Source organism: Zonotrichia leucophrys, chromosome 2 (assembly GCF_028769735.1).
Source record: "Zonotrichia leucophrys gambelii isolate GWCS_2022_RI chromosome 2, RI_Zleu_2.0, whole genome shotgun sequence".
Classification (NCBI taxonomy): Eukaryota; Metazoa; Chordata; class Aves; order Passeriformes; family Passerellidae; genus Zonotrichia; species Zonotrichia leucophrys.
The window spans coordinates 28,824,363-28,847,627 of record NC_088171.1 but is presented as its reverse complement, the minus strand read 5'-3'; the positions used below and the strand labels follow the sequence as shown (position 1 = coordinate 28,847,627).

Sequence of the window (23,265 nt, the reverse complement as noted above, 5' to 3'; positions counted from 1 at the left end):
ATCCAAGCTATTCTGCAGCCACACAAGCAGCCCAAAATATAAACAAACACATAGGCAATGGCTAGCTAATTTAGGAAATAGCCCATCTTTCTCAAAGTGCAGGGAATCGAGTAACGTCCCCCTTTTGCTCTGGAAAGAATGCTCCTCTGGCCAGCAGACTCCAAACCACAGCAGATGCGCCCCCAGCAGCTGCTGCTGCTCCTACAAGGCCCTCACAGGCAAAATTCCCCCAAATCTCTTCCCACCATGTTTCTGGATGTGCCAAGTAGTTCAGTACCACAGTCTTGATTGGCCTGGATCAAAAATCCCCAAGCCTTTTTTGTCTATTTTTAATATGCATTTCTTATCTTCAGTGACTGGAGAATTACAAGAAAAAAATAATTTTCAACAAGAAACTTTTTAGAATGAATTACATGTAAATTTCTGCTTTCTTTTTTTTCCCGTTAAAAATCTCCAAACCTTAAAATAAACCAAATAAATGATTCTAAATACAGACTATAAATTGCTTACTTCAGCCCAGACTGAACCTGAATTTTGAGATTTGGAAGGATTGTTAAGTGCAAGGAGTACAAGGAGAGGGAAATAATTAGAACTTTGTCAACTTCATAAGGAAATCAAAGGCAAGCTGGAAAAATTACCTACCTTCTGCAAAGAAATATATTGAGTATACTTTCCCTGAAGCTGCTGAATGTATAAATTCCATATTTTCTGAATTTAAAAGTTTCTGTGGGGGGAAAAAAATAATTTCAGCTATCCAGTCTGCTGCCTCTCCACACACACATACCCTCAAATCCCAAAAAATGAACAATAAGAACACTATAATGGGCAATGTAAAATGATTGCCTAACCCAAAAATTTTTGTCTAAAGATGTATTAGAAAATTTGAGGTCCTTTATAGAAGAAGAGTTAGACATTATCCAATCTAAGAGAGGTATAGGCTGAACCAAAAGAAGTCTTTTTATAGAACCCCTAGGCAATCAGACTTAGAGTCTTGTTTAACAGGAAGATTTTGGGGGTTTATGGCTTTTTTAAGCAGCATTCACTGCTTTGAGACATACTTTAACTCATATAAATAATGATTTCGTGCATAAATTCCATTCGGTCATGAAGTAGCAGCTACTTCATCTCTAGAGACACAAACAGCCTTACTGGGCATAGTTTTGATATTGATATTGATGATGACATTGATGGCTGGTGCAGAGTTTAGCATAATACTGATCTCAGGTGACTTCACGTCAGGAAAAATGCATTGATTAGAGGCCTCAAATACAAAGCACTAAAGTCACAGCAGTAGTAAGGCATTACTGCCATTGATGCATAGTTTCTGTGCAAAACCCCAATGAACAGAGTATTTAACAATAATGTTTGCATGCCTTTTGTCTCTTTATTCTGCTCGGGAATGCTGAGAAAAACTGCAGCCCGTATATGGAAAAAACCCACAGGAATTGCTCAAAGCAAGAGTACAATAATTACTGGTCTCTCTGACAGCAGCAATATGTGTGAGACAAACATAAAACTCTTCCCTTGCTCTAGCCAATAGGAAAGAACATTTCTACTCTTAGCATTTCACCTGTTTCTTAACTTTGCTTGTTCCTGCTGTGTCCTGGGCAGAGATATTAACTTTTGTAAGTCATTCTTGCTTCTCTACCCTCTAGAAATAAAAAAAAAAAAAAAAAAAAAAAAAAAAAAAAAATTGTAACAGTGAAATCAAGAAGGTTCTAGTTGGTAGCCATACAAATATTTATCCTGTTAAAGGCAGGTCTTTGGCATATTAACAAGTTAAGAACATAAGAACACAGGTGACAGAACTGCTCCAATAACTAATAGTTATGACTGATAGAGTGAAGCCTTCACTCTTCTGTACTTGTAGTTAACAGTTGTCCTCCATTAGTATAACATAGGTTTTCCAAAGTAATCTGTAATTCATAATCAGTTTCTTTCTAAAGGCATGATTTTCAATATACAGAAGCCGCATTTTGAAGATGTGTCAGTGATCCTGTGACTTAAAAAACGAGTGACCTAACATCAGCTGAGAGGTATCTGTGGATAGATGCCACCTTCAACAAGAGCAGCCTGGAAATAGGATATCAGATGTCTGCTCCCTGCCATTCTGCACCACCAGTCCCCCTGATCAGTCACTTGAATCAGGTGTAGAGAGTGCTCTGTATCTATTATGAGCTCTTGGGCAGTAACCCACCAGCATTTGCTGCAATGCCCCAGTAAGTAGGTTTGTAAACCTATCCCACCCAAGTCAGCTACTGACTTGTGTTAGGACAGAGGCAGAACCCACATGCCAGAGAGCACATTCTGCAAGGGCAGTCCTAACCAACAGCAAGTTTATTGTGAAGTTACATAGAAGGTTTTAGAAAAGACAGATGATGACTCAATGCCTAAAAAAGCCTACACAATTCTATGATGATCTTATTGAACAATACACTCAAAGGTGACTGTGCTATAAACATGGTGATTTGTTCTCTCCCCTCTTTAAACATTCATAGAGCTGTGCATTTACAAATGCACACATGTAGATGCAAAAAGGCTGGTTTTGGTCTCTTGTAAAGAGATTGTAAGAGCAGAATTGCAGTATGTCCCCTGGGACCCGAGCACCTGAAGCAGCAGGTACTTCTGATCAGCACAGGGTGTCACAGAATGGGTCAGGTTGGAAGGAATCACCGTGGGTCACCAGCCTCCCTCCTAGAGCACATGGCACAAGATTGCATCCAGATGATTCTAGAAGCCCCTTCTGAGCAATTGCACACTTTGTAACAGCATAAAGCAATTACAGGCCTTGTTTTTATACAGATTAAAATCTAACCTCCAGATCATGCTTAATTGAAATATTTCTGTAGCAGTTACTTCTGGATTTTCTGCAGTAGCAAACAGCAAAACTCCTACCCCATCCACTTAATAAATTTAGTAAGCAAATTCCAGGGCAGTGCAGATGCAATTTGCAAAGTTCACTGCTCCTCAGTTTGAAAGGAAATATTATTGCCTTTAAAAAGGAAAAAAATTGTGCTCCTAGGACTGCTACTGTATAAGCAAGAACATCAAACACTGTGTTAGGGTCAAGGTTTGGTATGTGCTGTAATCTTGAAAAATTGTGTATATATAGCCATATATGTGATTACTCTTTGCACCTACAGTCTGTTGAGAGCATGGCCTCTTGGACTGTTACTTATTAACTGCAGTCTCTGCCCAGTACAGATAAACACAGCCAAAGTACTTTTAAACACATAGGTCCTCGCAGCAGAGCACTCACCATGAAAGAGCATTCAGCTCTGTACAAGCACAGCAAGTTCCCAAGTGCTTCTGCTGAGGCCACACAGAACAGCACTGATCAGAGCTCAGTGCAGAACCTGTCCTACACAAACAGTTCATTACTCACATTGCACTGTCCTGTGCTTGCAGCAGCAGGCAAGATGAGACAGATATTTAAATGAAAAATCAGACAAGTTCTCTGTGCTTAGAACACATTAAATCTGTGTAAAGACTCAAAGTGCTGCTGTACAGTTGCCACTGTTCCACCCTGCACAGATGGGCTAAGATGTTTATAGGCTCTAAGCTTTTTCCACAAGGCAGATAACAAAACAAGTTATGCTATTCATATATTTATATCCTAGGCATGTGCTTATTTTTGTGTTTCAGCTTTGGGAACCAATAAACAGCTGTAGTAGCCTTTAGCAAGAAGTTTGCTGAATTCCAGTCATACTTATTTCACAGCTGTGCTTCCAAGCCCTGTGTTACTCTCACAGCTTTACTTACACTGCTGCAAATGACAGCCCTTCCAATGGACAGCTCTCACTGCTGGGGCACAGCTGTTCTCTTTGGATCACTGCTCTACCTTGTAGCTGTAAGAGTGTGTGAAACACTAAGTATGAGAAAAATCAGCAGAACAGTACAGACTTCATTTCATTTAGGTCATTCGGAAATGGTCTAATTTCTTCAACAGAAGCATGAATTTTGTACATTTAACACAACCATTTCCTCAGAGAATGGAATCATTACCAGATCGAGGAGAGATATTCATGCTCTTTATAAAAGTACATAGAATTAACGAGAAACAGTAGTGCTAACATCCCATTACTATTTAAATTACTGGAAGTCTAAGCTCAGTGCAGACACAGAATCCTATACCCTGTGACATACTGGAAACTGCAGAGATATTTAAAGAAACTGATGAGTTTGCCATTTTCCCTATCCCAAAAAACTGAATTGCATTGCAAGTTGAACAAACTGTTATCCATAATTAAATTCTTTCATTAAAGACACATTGAATTTAAGTTAGTCCATTCCACAAAATGTATAAAATAATCAACGTAGAATAACTTTGATGTTGTTTCTATCCATGGTTGCAACTATTTGAATAAAATTAAAATAACATTATAATTTGTTATGTAAGAAAACACAAGCCTGTGCATAGTACAATAGCATCCTGGTCAGCCCCTGGAGAAACACTACCACCATCATATACTGTAGGAAGAAAACCGCCTAACATTAAAAAAAATCCCATTCTCTCAACTCTGACAGGGAAAAATGGTTGTTTGGCTTTTTGGAAACTACTGAAAATCCTGAACTAATTACTATTCATTAGTAAGAAAAACAAAGTTGAATTGGGATCAGTGTTGGGTATGTACTATATTTTAAAAACTTCTGGCTAAAATAATGGTGAAGTATCTAATGATTCTGAAAGTTCTTAAGAATATTTTATTACTTCTTTTCTTGAATGGTATTTTCCAGTCCCCATGCATAGGTGTGGATTTTAAAAATTTATACATAGCTTTGATTTGCAAATACAGTCATTACCCTGTAGTCACCAAAAAACAGATTCATAAATATGCAAGTAATGTAAATAATGGTATATTGATAGAAGTAGAGAATGTTTACCTCTCCAGAGGAGTATGCTGAGCTTCCCCGAAAAGTCTGCTTGAAATGTCCTAGGAAAAGAACAGAGTTAAAGATTAGTTAAAGTTAAGTGATTATACAACTCCAACAACTCCAGAGAATATTTAAATTATGAATGGGGTCTGGATTGGTTTCTTTGATCACTTTGATCTTTACATAATTAATTTATTTGGATCTAAAATGTAACTGTAATGTCATCCATGAATTTCATGACAGTATAAAACTAAATTCTCAACACAAAACATTCTTTCCATAGAAAAACTAGTGAAAAGATCACTAATTTCCTAGAAAAATCCTAAGCATGAAACTATTGTGAAAGCAATTTTTTTTTTCAATACTCGAGCACCTTTGCACAAATCCTGACAGACTTCACTTCAGTTTGTACATATTGGTGCAGCTCCCAAGCCCATGGAGATGGGGGCCTGGCCACCATTATCTTAGATGGGAAATATTGCTGTCAGGGCAAATGATGGCCAGTCTGCCCAGTGAGCACTGCTGTAGTGCAGCCAGATGGTCAAGCTAAGAGTAATATTTTTCCAAGATAGAAGGGAGAAGAGATGAATCCAGGAGCAGGAAAGGGAAGTTCATACAGAAACAAGGCTTCATGTCCTGGGAAGGAAAGGTCTTAAGGGGGCAGTAGAAGAAAAATCTAAATACATAGAGAGATTCTTCTCTCATGTGGAGGAAAATCCTGCAAGTACTTAATACAGTTCTCATTTCTAGAGCTGTTTATTACTAAAAAAAGAAATCAAGCCAAGCCTTGCTATGATATTCCAGTACAGCAGGGTTCTACAGCACACTACAGCTTTTCAAGCATTCTTCAATACCTCCCTCCAAACTCCTTTAGAACAGACTCAAACAAATCCCAAGGGTTTTTCCAGCACCCCAATGTAGTGAGCAGCTTAGTCTGGGATGAGTTCTGCCCTACTGTGAGGGCAGGTGCTGCCCTCCCTCCATGCCCAGCCACAGGTGTCACCACCCCACATACACTGAGCTGTCCCAGGAACAGGAACCATCACTTGTAGGAAAACATTTTGGAATTGTAACCATTTCAGGTACTGCTCCCCAGTGTGGTTCAGGCAGAGCCACTGCAGATTGCTGTACAGGCATGAGGAAGGACAAAATAAACAACCAGGAAGAGGAAAGAGTAGAACCATCTCTTTCAGCAGACAAACTATTGTCTGAATTTTGTTAGCCATTTACTTATTTCCTCAGAATTTTAGTTGAAAAATAATGGCATAATATGATACAGCAACATTATAGCATTATATGCCATAGTTAAATCAGGTTCACCCCCTGAGATTATTGAAGGGCATATTACAAAACACTATGAGGTTCAATTCTAAATATGAGGAGAAATTGAATGACTCATCTATGATCCCATACAAAATGAAAGCACATTAAAACAGTGTCAAGTTAAAGCTCCTGCAAAAGAGTATTTTACTGCAGCTCGGTTCGAAAAAATGTCAAAATAACAAAGAATATACTGCATAAACAGAGGGCTTTTTCCTCAATTTTCACATCATTATAATAGCACTTTCACAAGAGTTCAAGTTAGATTTGGTTTGAGATATTTTAATACTGTTTCTGATGAGATGGAAAAAACAGAGAAGTTCAAACATTTTGCAAACACCTACCACATTACCAGTAAGCAGGAGCACACTGACTTGGTTGCCTTGGGAACATTCAGTGGCTATGACACTTTTGAGGAATATTTGTTTGCTTTATATTTGTTTGCTGCCTAACCACCCCTTTGAAAGTTTTGTGCAATTCAGGAATGGTCAGGCATTTTTTCAAGAACATGCTCCTGAGGTAGTCACATGCATGGGCTGGTGAGGGGGAAAGGCAGGGAGGTGTTTCTGCCAGTAGCACAGTACTGAGGCTGAGGTTATTTACTTATGAACTTTACATTTCAAACAACATAATATGTTCCTTCTTTGGATAAATTTCCTAGAAATAACACCTTCCCAACTGTGAACTGTACATTTTGTACATCTCAGTACTACGACTCATGTGATGACTCTTACAAATTTACATTTTGTGTTTTTCCCAAATATTGATTCTTGGAAGAATTCAGAGTAGATTCAACTTTTATGAGATATATGGGAAAAAAATATGTTCTGTCCACATTTTTCTTAAGGGTCCACAATATAGAAAGCAATGAGTCTATTAAATTGTTGAATATGTACAAAAGCTAAATAAATGCCCATGCAAATTCTTGGTTCCTCTGAAGCTAAAAGTTTCTGAAATATGAGAATCTAAACCATAAGTTTCAAGTATTATTTTCTAATAGCAGTGAGACAGAGTGTCAAAGTTTTGAATTCAAAGAACACAGTACAAAGGCCATGGAACTCAACTTGTTTTAGTTGGGCATACCCATGTTTATGCAAAAAATTTATGGATTATTAGGTTTCTAAAGTAGGAATTGACTTCAAGCTGGCAAATTGCATTTCTCAACAGTGTTCATCCGTTTCTTTGAAATGCATCTAGAACAAATTTAGTCATTGTGAATTTGCCCCATTGAGTTAACCTTTTCTCTTTTTTTCCACCAATGAAACTCTAGGCTCATTCAACCAAAGCAAACAGCATTATCAAGGTGTACACCTGTGTAAGCATAATTCAGCTCTGCCTGCTCCTATACTAAAGTTTTTCTGCTGTAATGATTGACTGATAATTTTTGTTTCTTTCTAGCTACTCCAAAATCTGTTGTAAAATGCATTTCTGAAGTGAGTGTCAGCACTAGCTGTGTCTGGGGATTGACCACCAGCATGGTAGACTTAATTACTTCTAGTGAATTGAAAGGAAACAATAGAATATAATTGAAATTTAAGAACAAAGGATGCTAAAACTCCAATTCTCTATTATGTGTGTGCCTTTATAAATCTAGATTTCACAACGTGATTAAAGACAACCTAAAATATGAGGGAGTACAGCTTATTATACAAGTATATTTTGTCTGTACTTGAACTAAATGGAAGCCTTTGATTCTGCTTAATGACAAATCACTTTTAACTGAGAACAAAGAAGTCTAACCATAATTACCACTTGGACATTGGTGATTTGTTTTAGTAGCACCCGTGAAAGACAAAAAATTAAATGGAGCACCAACAGCCTGTTGCAAGGTGCTTATGTAGGTTTTATTTGTCACCTTTTTAAAAGTAATTTCAGGTACTGCAAGTAAATGTCCCTTTTCTGATTCTTAAGAAATAGCAGGAAAGTCTGTATAAAAATTATTTGTGAATCAGCAGGTTTAATCAATGCTGAACATTCAGCTATTCTTTACAACTCAGTTAAACCAAACAAACCAAGATTTTTACTGAATAAAAACTGTATGTTTATTCCCCTTATACATTTTAGAGTTTGGGGATACATGATGTAAAATACAGCCCCCTGACTTGGGGGCCATGAGGGAAGTTGACTTTATAATAGACTTCTTTTGAACAACTGAAGAATGAAAAGGATGGATGTCAAAGTGAGTCTAAACTTCCTTAACTTTGCTGATAAAACCCTATAGGATATTGTGAAGTCAAGAGAGATGCTTTTCAGCTTTCTTCTCCAGAAGAAAAACCATGAAATTTTAAGCAAACTAACCTTGTCTCGAAGAAATACTTTAATTTGGGGCACTTTTAAGTATTTCCAAATGAGTACAATGAATATCAAGGGAGAAAAATCAACACACATTGTGCCTGCTAGAATAAATATTGCACAATATATGCAGATGAATACAAAAGTCTAGGAAAACATCTCAACTATTTGTAGACTTTCTGCCATACACTTGTACTAAGGTGCTATACAAAGCACTTTTATTATATCAACCTTTAATATCTCAGTTCTCTGTCAGACAGCCAGTCATGCAGATTTTTCTCTTCCTTGTACGTCTTTGAAGCTTGACTGATGAGTGAAGTAAATCCAAAATTCTTGGTTTTCCCATTTTCCTGTGCCAAAATGCATTTCTCTCAGAAAACTACAAAAGCCTTCTGATTTTTATTCTACTCAAATGTGGCACTTTCATTTTAGTCTTTCCCATGACCAATATACAGCAGAAAAACAGAGATAGCTCTAATGAAGTCTATTCAAAGAAATACCCTAAACACAAAATTTATTCCATGGAATCCTTCTAAGAAGTAGCACCACTGCTATCTTGTGGAGAACATCAAGTTTATGAAAGATCAGGATGTCACATTCCCTGAACACATTTGAGTAAATTATTTTAAGAGCAGAATTTACTTCTGATCTACAGTGCCAGCAGCACCCTTAGAGAAATGGAGAAAGAGAACTGATGAATCAAAGGACTGTGTTCCTCTTGCCTAGTGTTTATGGTGTAAAAGTTTGATATCTAGTCTTTGCTGATCACATTATCTCCCTCTATTGTCAGTGGAAGCAAATATATCTCTAAATATATCCCTGTTTAAGACTACTTAGAATAAAGTCCAACACTCTCTTTTCAATGCTAAAGAAGGCTCTTTCTGTCCACTGGTGAGATGAAACATCTGACCACCTAAAACCAGGATGTGTTTCTTAGGGGGCACATTGGGGTTATTTTTAAAGAATCCCACTCAAAATCCACAAAGCTCCTGAGGGTCTGTACCTGTCCCTGAAATTTCAGGACTAGGACATGGACTTGGATAATATTATCCACCAGTTCTTTTTTTTTCATTTGCTCTACTCACTTGTTTGCCAAAACATTCACCTTGCATCAAAATAAAAACCTCTAGGCAGAACACCCAGGTAATTTTGGCAGGTTGTTGAGCAAGATGATGCATTGGGGTTTCCTCACATACAGCTCTGGGCTCAGAACATGTCCTTCAGCTGAGAAGAATCCAGTATTCATTTTTGTGTCCCTTAATTGTGTCTTACTTAATTTTTTATGAAGGGACGTTGCAGTTGTTTTAAGCATTATCTGGAGCAATGCAATTCCCTGACATTACTTCCCAATCATTTGAACAGCTTTTGCTCATTGTTTCTTAATGACCAAATTCCTGCTCTACTCTCAGATCACTGATTCCCATGGACATGTAACAGTGGTAGCAAAAATGTTCATGTTTGATAAAAGTGCTCAGAATTCCCCCATCCTTTAATTTACACCGTAAATATCAGCAACCCAGAGAAAAATGCCAGCATTCTTTTCCTGGCCTCCTCATTCTTGAGAGCTCTCAGTGGCCATGTAAGAATCCCTCAAGACCCTCCAGGATCTTCCAGTACATCTACTTACTTGTCTTCAGCTTTCTGTCTAAAATTGTGAATTTCTTTCTTTGTCTCCCACTTGACAAGCTGAAAGCTGCTTCTTTCTTTTTATGGACACTGCTAACTGATCTTGTTGACCAAGTAAATCAACACTGTGTAGAGATGAATCTGTTAAAGCATTTCTAAGATATCCTTCCATCTTCTTTGTGTGGAGAAGACAAATAACTGGAAATAGGAATACTAGCCTGTGTAGATAAAACATTGTAAATGACAGTGTAATTTACTTCAAAGTTTAAAACAAACAGCAGCATATGGCAATGTGCTTTGGTTATCCTGGATATTAATCCTTGCATCTATTGGATTGTATGGGTCTGGAAATAAAAATGAGAAAAAAACACAGAAAAAGAGATAGATGCAAAAAAAGTGAAATCCAACAAAAGTCTGTCCTTAGAAGAAGACTTGGAATCACATGCTTTCAAAGGACAGCCCCTGGAATCACACATAATGTATCTCTTTTTCTTCTTTCTTTCTCCACAGAATCAGTGGCATCACTTCCATTTCTCAGTCTTGTCTGTGGGCATGCAGACTTCCCTGAATACTACTGAAGGTGTCCAGATTTCAAAACATAGAGGATCTCTGACAACTATTACTGCTTGCCCTCCCCTTCCATGTAGAAAGCCTGATAATTTGAAAGAATTCTAAGCTCCAGGTTACAGAAAAGTAGGGCAATGTTTTCGAAATTAGATGCCAGAATTAGCAGAAGGCTTTTCTACATGCAAAAAGCACAGCATGAGCTGAGCTACTTTCAGGAATCTGCCCCTCTTTCAGCTTTACAGCATTGTGTGTGCAGTGTCTGTTCCACTTTGGGAAGCCATTGTGCTGCCATGTGCAAGCTGACAATGAAGCAGAGGCTTCATTCAAAACTCCAAGTAATCATTCACATGTGCATGTACTTCCAGCTTCCCAGAGAATACCTCTGTTACACATTTCATATGGGAGTGGTAAGGTGATGGACATGCTCTCCTAAGATTTCACCTGTTCTTTATACTTTAGGTCAAGTGAGGCATCCCATCATTTGAACATTTACTCAGTCTGCTCCCACTACTGTAGATTCAAGCAGCTTCAGGACCTAATGCCTGCTCTAATCCTGCTCATTGTTGCTATTCAAACAGCTTGAAAGAGGCAGGAAAGAGAGGTTTCTTGAGCAGTTCTTCCTAAGCATCTCAGAAGAACCTGCCTGAGTTTTAAAGAACAAATCCAAAGCAGGCACTCAGAAGCATAAAAGAATCATTACAGAAGATCACTGCCCAAGCCTTCCTGCCCTGTGTAAGCACATGGCAAAAATCTTGGCTCTCCAGCACTACCCATCTGTCACAACAGCTCCTTCTATGCAGCTGAGCCAATCAATCTGAAAATTTGGGTGTATCAGTCTCCAGAACACTACTAATCATCTGTTCCCAAAGGAGAGACAAGTATCAGACTACGTCAAAATGTTGGCTTTGTTGTGGGAATGTGACCTAATTCTGCAATATTTTCTTGCCTAAAGTTCAAGTGAGTTTTTAGAAAATGGTGAAGAACTGTGTTTTGGGGTTTTTTTTCTCAACTATCCTCCTGCTTATTTAGATGAGATTATAAAAAAATGTAGTCTGTTAAATCTGACTGTTCTTTTATGATAAAGTGTGGTTAAACCCTAGAACAAGCCTTAAAAGTAAGTGGAAGTGGACTGGAGATGGGATGGCAGCTCTAGACTCACATAAATCAACAGGTATTACAAGCATCTACCCCACCATTAGCTTTATAGGTGCACATGTGTTTCTCCTATCCACTACTTTCTACAAGAAATACATTTCATATTAAATGTATTTCATATTAAAGCATTCTAATCCATGAGGAGAATCTACTTGCCTGAAGGTAGAAGAAAGAGTGAGTAAGAGAGACTCAATACTGTCAAAACTTGCACAGTCCTGCTAACACACAGGGAGAACCCAGCTGTCTCTTTCCCAATGACAAAGTTATGGAGAGTCTCAAACTGCCTCTGGCAATAAATTTGCTACACACTGAACCACCACATAATAGAAAACTCAATTTGAGTTAAGAGGATGAAAATAAATTAGTTTTGAAGCTTGATATATCCAAACATCATTCTTTCAAAATGTAGTTCAACAGTGCAAGTTGAAAACCAATGCACCACCAAGTTCTAGATTAAAAAAAAACTGATCACATTATAAACACAGCCTTGGTAAAAAGGCACTGATAATTACCAGGGTGATTTAGGAGCTTCTCACAGTCCAGACTATAGCTTCTGCACAGCATTGATTTTCATACTAGAATAGCCATTGTAAGAGATTTTTTTTAAAAAATCTGTATAAAAACAGAGAAGTACACATGCAGATGTGAACTCCTCCAAGGCAGTGCAGATACTGCCATTGCTTTTACTGAAGTGTTCATTCCACTAAACACTTTTTACTTCATCAAACCACGTGTAGACAAATGCAACTCTTGTCAACTGCACCTTTTGGTTCATGGTTATGAATGTCAATGGCACACATCCCTGCTGGGTCCATGGCACTCAGTAAAGCACAGCACATCACTGGGCTCCACCAGAGGACATTCATCTGTTCTTCTGACGAGTGCCCAAAACCTGTAGGTATTTGGAAGCACTGGTGACACCAGGCACCCTGAGGCTGCACTCAGTGATCATGAGCAGCCTGTGGTTGGTGACTCCTTGATTTCACAGAGTTCACAGTGCAGACACATGCATCCAGTGGCGTTTTCCTCAGAATGAATTTCTTAATCTACTTCATATTAAAATGCACATTTTTGAGAAAGATAACGTGCTTATGTTTGATGGATAAAGTTTAGTAACACAACATAAATTAGCAGTGCAGACTCTGTCACGGAGCACACGGATTTTTACAAGCTGAAATTTTAGATCTTATTCAGACTTGCACAATCTTTAAAAAGCACCTGCTTATCAGCACACACTCTGCAGCATACTGTAAGGGCTCTGATACAGCGCAATAGAGATAATTTTGTTATAGGAACTATTAATTATGAATTTGCAGTACCAGATTAAATCTACAGGGGCAATTTGGAAATAAGATGCTTACTAAATGTGGTTAAATTTTTTTTAGCTTTCCCTGAAGACGTTACAGCTGAATGCATCTCTGTCACTCATTTCTGAGAGATTGAAAGATGAGCAGAAAATCCTGCTTTCCACTTTTCAGAGTGACTGTCATTTGCACATGTTGCACTTCCTCCATCTGAAAAAATGTCTTTTCAATGTGGGATTTCTCACGCAAAATAATTAATTTGTGCAGCATTCTGTTCTACAGACTAAAAGAGGAGTGTTTCTGCACACTGTGGGATAATTCAAACTTTGGGTCATAGCTACAAAAAATGTGATGCTTGGCTTCCTTTTCGTTTGCCACCATCTAATAAATTGTATGTAAAATTTAACAGAAATATGAAAAATACCATAAGTGTACTCTTGGTGCTAAACATTCATATCTGCACTAAATATCTCACAATAAATATTTTAATGTACTGCACACACATTCCTGTTGCCTTATTTTGACATTGTTCTGAATTTCATGGGCAAAACCCAATGCTACACTTTTTGAAAGGCTGTCAATATTAGTTCTCAACTCATCTTCAGCTTAGGAGGTTCTCTACTACAAACTTTAGTCACTATTATACAAAGTTAAAATAGCTTGTTTCTGGGATTCAATGCTTTAACACAAGCACACATGCACCAACAATACTACACAGCCATGCCAGCAAGTCTGTACAAGTTTACTCAAGTACAAAGAATTACAAAGCAGTCAATTAACTCAAGAAATTTGAGAAGTGTATACAAAGCAAAAACAAAAGGTTATTTCCATTAAAAATACATTATTGCTCATGCATCTGGTTGTATCTTGCAGTAAATAGCCCCCATTCCCCAAAATAGTTCAAGAGGACTAAAAAACTGCTGCCAGTTGCTTCAAAAGAATTGTTTTCAGTAAGACCAAGATTGTTCCAAATCACTAAACTGAACTTAATGCACAAAACCCACAACAAAGATTAACAATTTAATCCTGCATGCAGTATTTCTCTCTCAGAGTAGAAACCAAAATGTTGCTTTTTTATTTCTACATCTTTACCCATGTGAGAATAAAATTCTATGCCACAAGAGAGAATAAGGGCTGAATAATATCCAAAATCCAGATGCCATGTGAACAAAATATTCATTACTGAAACATCACAGCATTTAGTTATTTATAGACTCTATTCAGACTGCACCACTAGCAAGACAGCACATGCTACAACATTCTTTTTGAATAGCTTTTCAGAGCACTTGAAAGATCCATTTTACAAGCCTGTACCACCATCCAGAGAGGAGTCATGTATATAGGGTAGAAGTAAAACACAGCAGGCAAACACATGCACTTGAAGGAATAAAGAACATCTAATCACTTTTCATGTAAAAAGAGTGTTGAAATGTTTTTTTGTAATACTGACATTCACTCTGAGAGCTCTTCTCATAAAAGATCTATTACCCTTAGAGATGCAGCATTTTGGAAACATGTGCTGATATTTTCTAAGAGACCACTTGAACAAAAAAATAAAACTGCCTGTCCCCAGCTGGCACAGCCAATCCATTTTATGTGTTTTGCTGTGAGTAAAGACTCCAAGACAAACTTCATCAAGAAGTATAACTTTCCCTTTTGACCCAACCAACTAATCTTTTTAGCACGGTCCTGCCTACAGGACAACCTTGTGAAAAAATATCTTTGCAATTAAGTAGATCTGTTCAAAAGTCAATGTATGAAATCCTGTTTCCATGGGCAAATCGAAGAATCAGGCAAGAGAGACTTACTAACAGTGATGTCCAAAATTTGCTTTTAGGCTGTTTTTGGTCTAAAACCTTCCCTGTCATGGCTTTATTCAAGGTGGAAGGAATGACAGAGACTCAGAGGATTCACCTCCTCAGAGGATTCACACCCAGTACAGAATTAACCCCCTGGAAACACATCTGCCTACACAGCTGGAGCATCCCACACCACACTGCACCATCAGTCCTCCTTGTGTTTTATACTGCTCTTCTTTTCCTTTCTCCCCCTGGTGCACACACATACTTGCCAATATAAGCCAGTGCCAGGGGCCACTATCCAAAAGGTAATTTGGACACTCAAACTCACACCTTCATCTTCAGAGCTGCTGCTTTGGCTCCCAGGTAGTGAGATGCTCTGCTGACCAGCCAATGCACAGGTCTCCTGCTCCAACAGGTCTGCGGGCAAGAGAGGCCCAGAGGCAAAGGGCCTGCAAAGATCTTCCTGATTGCAGTGGAGAGATGCAAGACTTTCTAAGATTTGTCCTGGAAGGCTTACCCAAAAGTAGAAAAGGAAGCAATGGTACAGCAATTCTGGTCATGAGCCTAGAGCTGTGATGGCATTGTAATGATAAAGTGATGGGGCGATGTGAATCGTGCCTTTGTCTGCTAGGCAGCTCTGCCATCCCTGTGCCATTAAGATGACATGGCCACCGGCCAGACCTAAATGTGCTCTGCTGCATAAACATGTCAGGCTCATGTGAAAGCAGTGCTTGATTTAATGGTTTTTCCTCCTGGATTTTTACACACAAAAGAAGTCATTACTTCCTCTTGACTGTATCACTTCTGTTGTCCACAATGAATTAAATACAGAAACATCTGAAGGCAGGAGCTGACACAGCAGCAACGGTTGTAGATCTCTGTTCAGAAATGAAATGAGGACAGATGATAACCACTGGTGTTTGATTCCTCCCTGTTTTCCTGGGTTTGGGACAAGCACCATATTCTATAAGCAGACTCCTAAAAATACAGTATGTACAAAACAGCAGTGGTGGAATGCTGATAGGAGGATTGTGAGTTCATTTCATAAGAATGATGTTATGCCCTTCAGCTACCTAATTAATGAATCAGAGGTGAAGTTTATTAGAGTTCTCCCACTTCATTCTCTTTCACAGTTGCATTTTTATACCTGTTGTTCTGCCACACTCACAGTCCTCCAATAGCCATTACAGGATACATCTCAGCCAGTGAGTGAAAACACCAGTAAAGGAGAGAGGGGAAATAATTTATTTGGCTTGGTTTTGTTGTTTTTTTTATCTTGTCAACACAACTTTTTAGGAGTTTTTATTTAGTACCTGATCATGCTTTGACCTTTCACTTCCTTGGCTAATACTCAGATCAGTAATGGTGTCTCATGTATAATATATGCTATCAGGTTGAGTCTACTACTTTTCAGAGAGTTTACTATTTTCAGGGCAGAACTACTGATGAGATACTATTTAACCCCACATTTCTCCCACTCTTTTTGGCCAGGCTGCCTTACAAGCACTGTCCATTTTTGTCCTCAAATTCATATATTTCTTTGAGATTTAAATTTCATATCTGCACTTAATCTTGTGATTTCCTTATGCTCCCACAAATGTTGGTAAATGGGGTTATCAGCTACAGGGAAGATTTAATGTTCCAATGTTGCACAGGTTGAGCATATGAACCTTGAACAGTGTTGTCACAACATAAGCTGAATGTATCAACTCTGTGTGTGCATTTTTCCAATTCCTTTGCCCTCCTACAGTTTAAAAATTCTAAATTGCAGAGTATTTAAAAGCAAAGTCTTTGTCTTTCCTGTCATTAGATGTGTTTCTGAAATGACTGTAAAATTAGCTTTTCTATTAAAAAATGTATTATTTTCTATGCTGTCATTTTCAAAGGAAATATGTAGCAATATAAATTAAACATTAAATGCAAAGCTTTTCTATAAGGCCATTGAGTCAGAAACAGAAATGCAGATAATTCATGAGAATATCTCTCCTTGCATATGCACTTCCCTCTCCAGTAGAGTCCATTAATCTTTAAATGGGTATGAAAAGTACACACATGTCAGCACACAAAGAGCATGTATTAAGGACACTAAATAAATTAGGGACACCTAACATGACAGGGAAAAAAATATATTTCTAATAATTTTTCCAAACCACTTTTGCACAGTTACCTTCCTGCTCCTGTTACATGGATAACCAGGAATTCCTAGGAAGAGGAACAGGGAGAATCCCACCTCTTCTCCAAACTGCTTCAATTTTTTTATGAGTAATTATTAAGACATCTATTTTGGTTAATTTATGAAACATTTTATCTCATAGATAGATGCACTTAAATGTCACAAATGGGGAAAATCATAACTATAAATTGAGTCTTGTGGAGGCAACTTGTCTTGCTTCTGGCAGAAAAGTTCTCATAGTCTGTTCATTCCCACAGTCAACATGTTTATAGTGAGGAGGAGACATACCTGTGCTTTGAAGCTAAACAAGGCTTTTTAACAAAACTAATTCTGATTGTAGAAATAAACAGTGAGACAAAGGAATGACAATACTTAAGTGCTCTTACTCCTTATCTGCCCCAAGATCTTCAAACACTTCAAAACCTCATACAGTCTGTTACACCTCAAAACATGCTCTGTGAGGACAATTTCCATCCAACTGGCATGGCTCATGGGTAGCTGGATTTTTGAAATTCCTTAGTTTTCTCCTGTACCAAACAATCATTTTGCCAGGTAAAACAATTTTGGGACTAAAAAAAGGGGGGGGGGAGATAGCACCAACCAAAAAAAAAAAAAAAAAATAAACCAACCCACAAAATAAAACACCCCACCACCCAAAAATCCCAATGTCAAAGAAAAAAGAAATACCTCAAGACAAAACTTTTTTCTGAGATTCAAGTCTTGATGCCTAATTACTATGGGTTCTGTCTCTCCACCAAAGGCTAGGCTGCATTTCACATTCTTGGGGTGAAACACCTCATTCTAATCTTTTAGTTCCTTCCAGAACACTCATTTGGATTTGGATGAACCCCATCTACATTTTTATTTAAGACTGCAGTCAAGAGGTTCTGCACTGCAAAAACATCATCTCCTCAAGCTGCCAAAATTTTGTACCTTAAAGGCCACATAAATGGTCATTCCATCCTCTGGTTTTTCTGAATCATCTTATGGACTTCCATGGGACCAGTTGCAGACTCTAGTGCCACTTGTTCTGCACAAGAAATGGTAGATAGCTCCATACTTAATTTTTTAATATAATTTCTCCAGTCTGAAAAGAAGAACTCTATCTCCTGTCTGTGGCCTCAGGTCACACAACTCCAGCAGCCACATCTCACACATGGAGACTCTATTACTCTGACTTATAGGTTAGAAATTGAAGTCAGCTAAAGATGTCTCAACTGCTTTTCAGTAAAGCTTCTCAGTGTAGAAAGGGGTTTTTACGAAAAAAAGAAAAGTCTGATATTTGTGGTGTTTTGTCTGAAATACTCTAACTTTAGAAGTTTTTCATTAATTTCAAGGTTTGCATTAAAATGTCATGAAAACCAGACAGTGGGTAGGGTTTTCTGGTTGAAAACTCCACATGAGAAAAATAATTTTTAAAAAGTCAACTTAACCTCACAGACAGATTAATTAATAAAAAAAGGAAAATAGTGTAGAGCTGCAGAAAAGTCACTTTCAGACTTTACCTTAATCATATGATCATCCCATTATAACAATTTGGACATCCCAACAAATAAACATGCAATTTATCTGGCTAAAAATGCAGCAGTATTTGCTACCCTGAAAACAAAAAGGCATTTCACCCAAAATAGTAAAGTTATGAGGATTCTCTGTACTTAACATATGTTAAGAATCTATTTACTCAGATGTTTGGGAAAACAGTATCCATTTTTCAGATATCTTGTCTCCTTTGCAAAGAAAAAGTAAACATGGCTTCAGAGTGTTCCTACTTAGATCTGTATTTCATGATAATAAGAAAGTTAGTGCTGCACATGGTTGGTAATTTTCTGAACAAAAATGGTGACAATGGGAATAAAAATAACATCTTGAAGATTTTTTTTTTGTGGTTCATATCTCTTTATATTAGCTCTCTAGGCCCTAGGTAGAGTTATAGTCCCATTGGAAAATTATTTGGCCAAAAAGCACATCATCGTACATCTCCTAACACTGTATTAAACAATATTCTGCTCACTTACAGCTCCTACATGAAAGATTGGGAAATGAGATGTTCTATTGCCTAATGCAGGCAAGGACTTCAACAAAATTATAAAAAGCAAAAATTATTGGGTTCTGGGATCCAAGCACGCTACAGGAGTTCTTTAACTACAGGATGATTCCATTTCTGACAACACTGGAGAGAATCTGCCTCATTTTATTTTGTTTTCCCTACACAAAAAGCTTCAAAAGAACACAGCTTTCCTTCAGTTAATATTAAAAAGAGGGAAAAATATCTCTAAAAATTCCATGGGTATGAAAGCTGATATCAAGAACTTCAAGCTCTTTAGGCTGGAGCTGCTGCCCAACAGCAAACACAGCTGTGAAGTTTCACCTCACAGGACTGCAGACAGCAGTGTTTGCAGTCACTAACCAGCCCAAGTGCCCAGAAAGGAGCTCTGGCCCTGTGAGGATTGCACCAAGACCTGCATGGTACAAGGCCGTCCCTTCAGTCATCACCTCCTGCCACCCAAGATCCATTTCAGTAAAAACCACTCCAAAATGTGCAGCTCAGAAGGATTTGCAACTCTAAAGGATTTGATCAGGGAACAGTGGCTGGGGAAAGTGTTACCTGCAAGTGCCAGCCAAGGAGTGAGATTGCACTTGCCAGTTCAGGCAATTTCAGTTTGCAACCTGAAGAGGAAAACTTTCCACCTCCAAAGCTTTCACCACTCCTGCCTGCACACTTCCTCTTCTTCCTTCGCATCTGCTTTGATGTTTCATGGGTCCCTTTTGTGAATTAAATCTTTGCTAACCTGGCAGAAAAGTAACCCAGCAAAAACAACTGGGTGATTTCCTATGGAGCTGCTGAGTTAAACAGCTACACAAAGTAACGTCCAGAACCACCAGGGACTTGGGCATAGGGGTCAGCCTGGAAGAAAAGGCCAGAGAAGAGGTGAAGCAACACATCCTCTTCACAATAGAAATGCAACTCTCACTCAGCTCAGTTTGCTCCTGAAACAGCAAACTATGCCCAACCTAATGAGGGTAATGCTCATAATTCACATCAAGCTGGTTAAGGAAAACTTTTATTATATGCTACAAGATCAATAATTTTGGGAAATAAAGGTAGCTTTTTATGAGAGATCATATTTCACAGTTTCTAATTACTCCAAACTGATAGGCTTAAAGGTTACAACCCTTTGTAATATTTGCATTTGCTTCAGTTAAAGTAGGATCAAAGTCTGGAACTTTTATAGTTCAGTTACAATTACATTATTTTAGATGCACACCTACAAATATAAAAATACTGCCAGCATCTGATATGGAGAAACATATTCACACAAAGTGCTGTTTTGATATGCATTGCTAGCACATTCCTATTTCTGTTGTTATTCTTGGTTCAGTCATTATCCTTGGTGGGTTTGACCAAATGAAAGCAAAGACCACTTGCACTAGAACACTTATGGAGTCATTTTTGTATGCCACAGAATAATGAGTTAGAACATCCTGGGTTTGATGCCAGGTTCACATATTACAGAAAAGGAAAAAACTAATTTAAACTTTGATTTTAGGTGTGTTTGTATTATCATTAAGTACAATACAGTCATGGAAAAAAGCAATGAGCTAGGACAAGAATGAAATGGGAAAACCACAGTACATTTACAAATAATTTACACTACATTTACAATATTGAGTAAAGAGAAGAGTTCAGATCTTGCAAAACAGCTACAGCTTTTTTCTTAGATCACTGAGATTCATGTTCACATGACTGTTATAAAAACACTAGCAGAACTAGAGTTTTAATGTGCTCTCTAAGGCCAAGAAGATTTAGGGGTTTTTTTTGGTGAAAGTTTCATCAAAATTAATGAGGTTTTAGCAAACTTAAACTATTTCATCTTTCTACACTACCAAGAATCACAGAATAAGTCATATTGACAAACAAGAACAGAAAAATCCTGTACTTTAAAAAGCAGGTCATTCTTACTTCTTTTTTCCTTGGATTATCTCACTGAACAGCACTACTGTGCCTACAGTAAAAAATACAGTCTGTGCTTGTTTCTGGGCTTTGTTTTATCTGAGTGCTTTCATAAGCCCACCTGCCACTGACATATCCCAGGTTTAAATACAGGCAAACTAGAAAAGTTTTGCTTCAGAAGTCCACATGAGCATGCTAAAGTAGAAAATACCATTTCATATTTCAGATGTATTTCAAAAAATACATCAAATCAAATGAACAATGACTAACAGCTCACCTAAACTTCATCTAAATTGGAATTCTGCAAACAAGATTGCTAACAAAGGGGAGTACTGGGGCATGCTGAATGGGAGCAATTTTTGTATTTTAGCACCACAATTGTTCATCATAGCTTTGTCATAAGTTTTGTTGATTAATGAGGAAATTCCTAAAATTCATCTTTATCATACCTATTTTCTCAGCATTTGCCAAATGCACCCACAACAGGGCGCACATGGGAAGGATGTGGAGCACCCTGATCACAGCCAAAGCACAAGTTCTGACAGAACTCTTTTTCCTGCTCTGATGGGATATGCCCTCCTGCCCCTTCAATTAAGTTAAGGGACCCTGAATATGCAAAGTAAATTATTTAAGTAATTAACCTTGCTGGAGGGAAGAGAAAAAAAAAAGTGCTGTCTTCTCTTTGATTATACATTGAGCTGGTTCACCCTGCAAAAACAGAAAAACAATCAGCAAGATCTCTGGGTCAATAGATAGCAGGTCATCAATCACAGGGGAAGAGGAGCAGGCTGGTCCTTTCCAGTGTCACCTTCCCATTAGATATATTTAAATTTAAGGTCGCACAACACAAGCAGTGTGGTTTCATTCAAGTTCCTTTTGCCTGGGTATGAAGCAGACCAGAGAGCCCTGGAAGCTGAGATGTGTGTGGGATTTTTGATTCATTTGACACTGAAGGCAGGTGTGCTGTGCCTGGGGAAGGAAAGCAGACAAGGGATAGTCTGATGGCTGGGGTAGCTAAAAGACCCTCTTAAACTCAGGTTCTGACCTCTTCATCTTGCTCATGTGTGATGAGAAAGAGATCATGAAGGCAGATTCTCAAATACAGTAAGTAATTGTGTGCACCTCAGTTTTTGGCTGATAAGTGGAGCTGCCAAGTTATTCAATAAAATATCCACCTAAAAATTGTAAAGCAGTAAAACAGAACAGGGTTTTCCCCACCACTTTGTCCAGGTGCACAGCCTGCTATCAGCCCCTCAGTCTGTCTCTCATCCCACCAGCTAGTGCTCCCAGCTTGGGCATCTCTACCTACAACCATCTCACGGGTAGCTCTCGTGCCCTCAGCATCTCTCTGAGGTGAGGATGCACCCATCTCATCCAGCACTGACACAAAATTATGCCCTGCTGGCCCTTTTGCACCAGAAACTGAAGTCCAGAAAGTGAAGGTCTGATTTCCTGCCAGGCAATTGCAGACTTTTGACAGGATAATTTCTCAGACAGCCTTTGCACAGAAAACAGTAACACAATCATGAATTATTCCTTCAGCCTTTCCTAAATGACATTATATACCATCCAAGACACACATCCTTCAGATACTCCTGATATACTTGCTAAAGTGTGCAAATACATCAATTTAGCCTTTCTGAGCCTACTCTTGACCATTCTGCTGGAAACAACATTTCTGAGCTCACAGTATGCTGATTATCCATACTAGGAGAAAGGGTGAATTATTCAGATACTACATTTAATGCAGTAAGATCTTCAGTGGCCATTAAATGAAAAGTTTATTTCCTAGTTTATTTAGGAATATAGTTTCACCTTAAGGGATTATCCATCCAAATATTCTGTGTCTACCATTGCAAATGTTCATAAATACATAGCAGAAAACAATCCCAGCACAAGTAACCAGGACTAATGTAACTGAACTTCTAATATAACTGAAGCCAATAACCCAGAAAAATGAAAAGTCTCTTCCCAGTTTTATTTGGAGCTGCATGACTGACACCTTCAACAAAAGCTTGTTCTCAGGCTGTGATGATTTACAATTCAGCACTGTCTTCTGATAAAGTACCAATTTTGCTTTAAAATTTACTAGGGTTTTTCAATATTTAATACCACTATTTTCCGCTTTGAGCTTTTGTTTTAAATATAATCCTGCTCCAGTAAGTCATGCTGGTTATGCGTATAAACCCATTTTGAAAA

The 23,265-nt window shown here is 38.1% G+C and overlaps 1 long non-coding RNA gene across 2 annotated transcripts in view; it reads right to left on the bottom strand.

Moving 5' to 3' along the window:
* Positions 1-675: 675 nt before the first annotated feature.
* The window catches only part of LOC135443064 (uncharacterized), a 119,674-nt gene continuing 97,084 nt past the window's right edge, over positions 676-23,265 (bottom strand). The window contains exons 2-5 of one of the 2 annotated variants that reach the window (XR_010438788.1): positions 4,885-4,934; positions 3,763-3,848; positions 1,571-1,651; positions 684-724 (exon numbers count right to left, since the gene is read on the bottom strand). This is a non-coding gene — a long non-coding RNA (uncharacterized LOC135443064). Of the gene's footprint in view, positions 725-1,570; positions 1,652-3,762; positions 3,849-4,884; positions 4,935-23,265 lie in introns of both variants that reach the window. The other variant, XR_010438789.1, reaches the window with a different exon arrangement.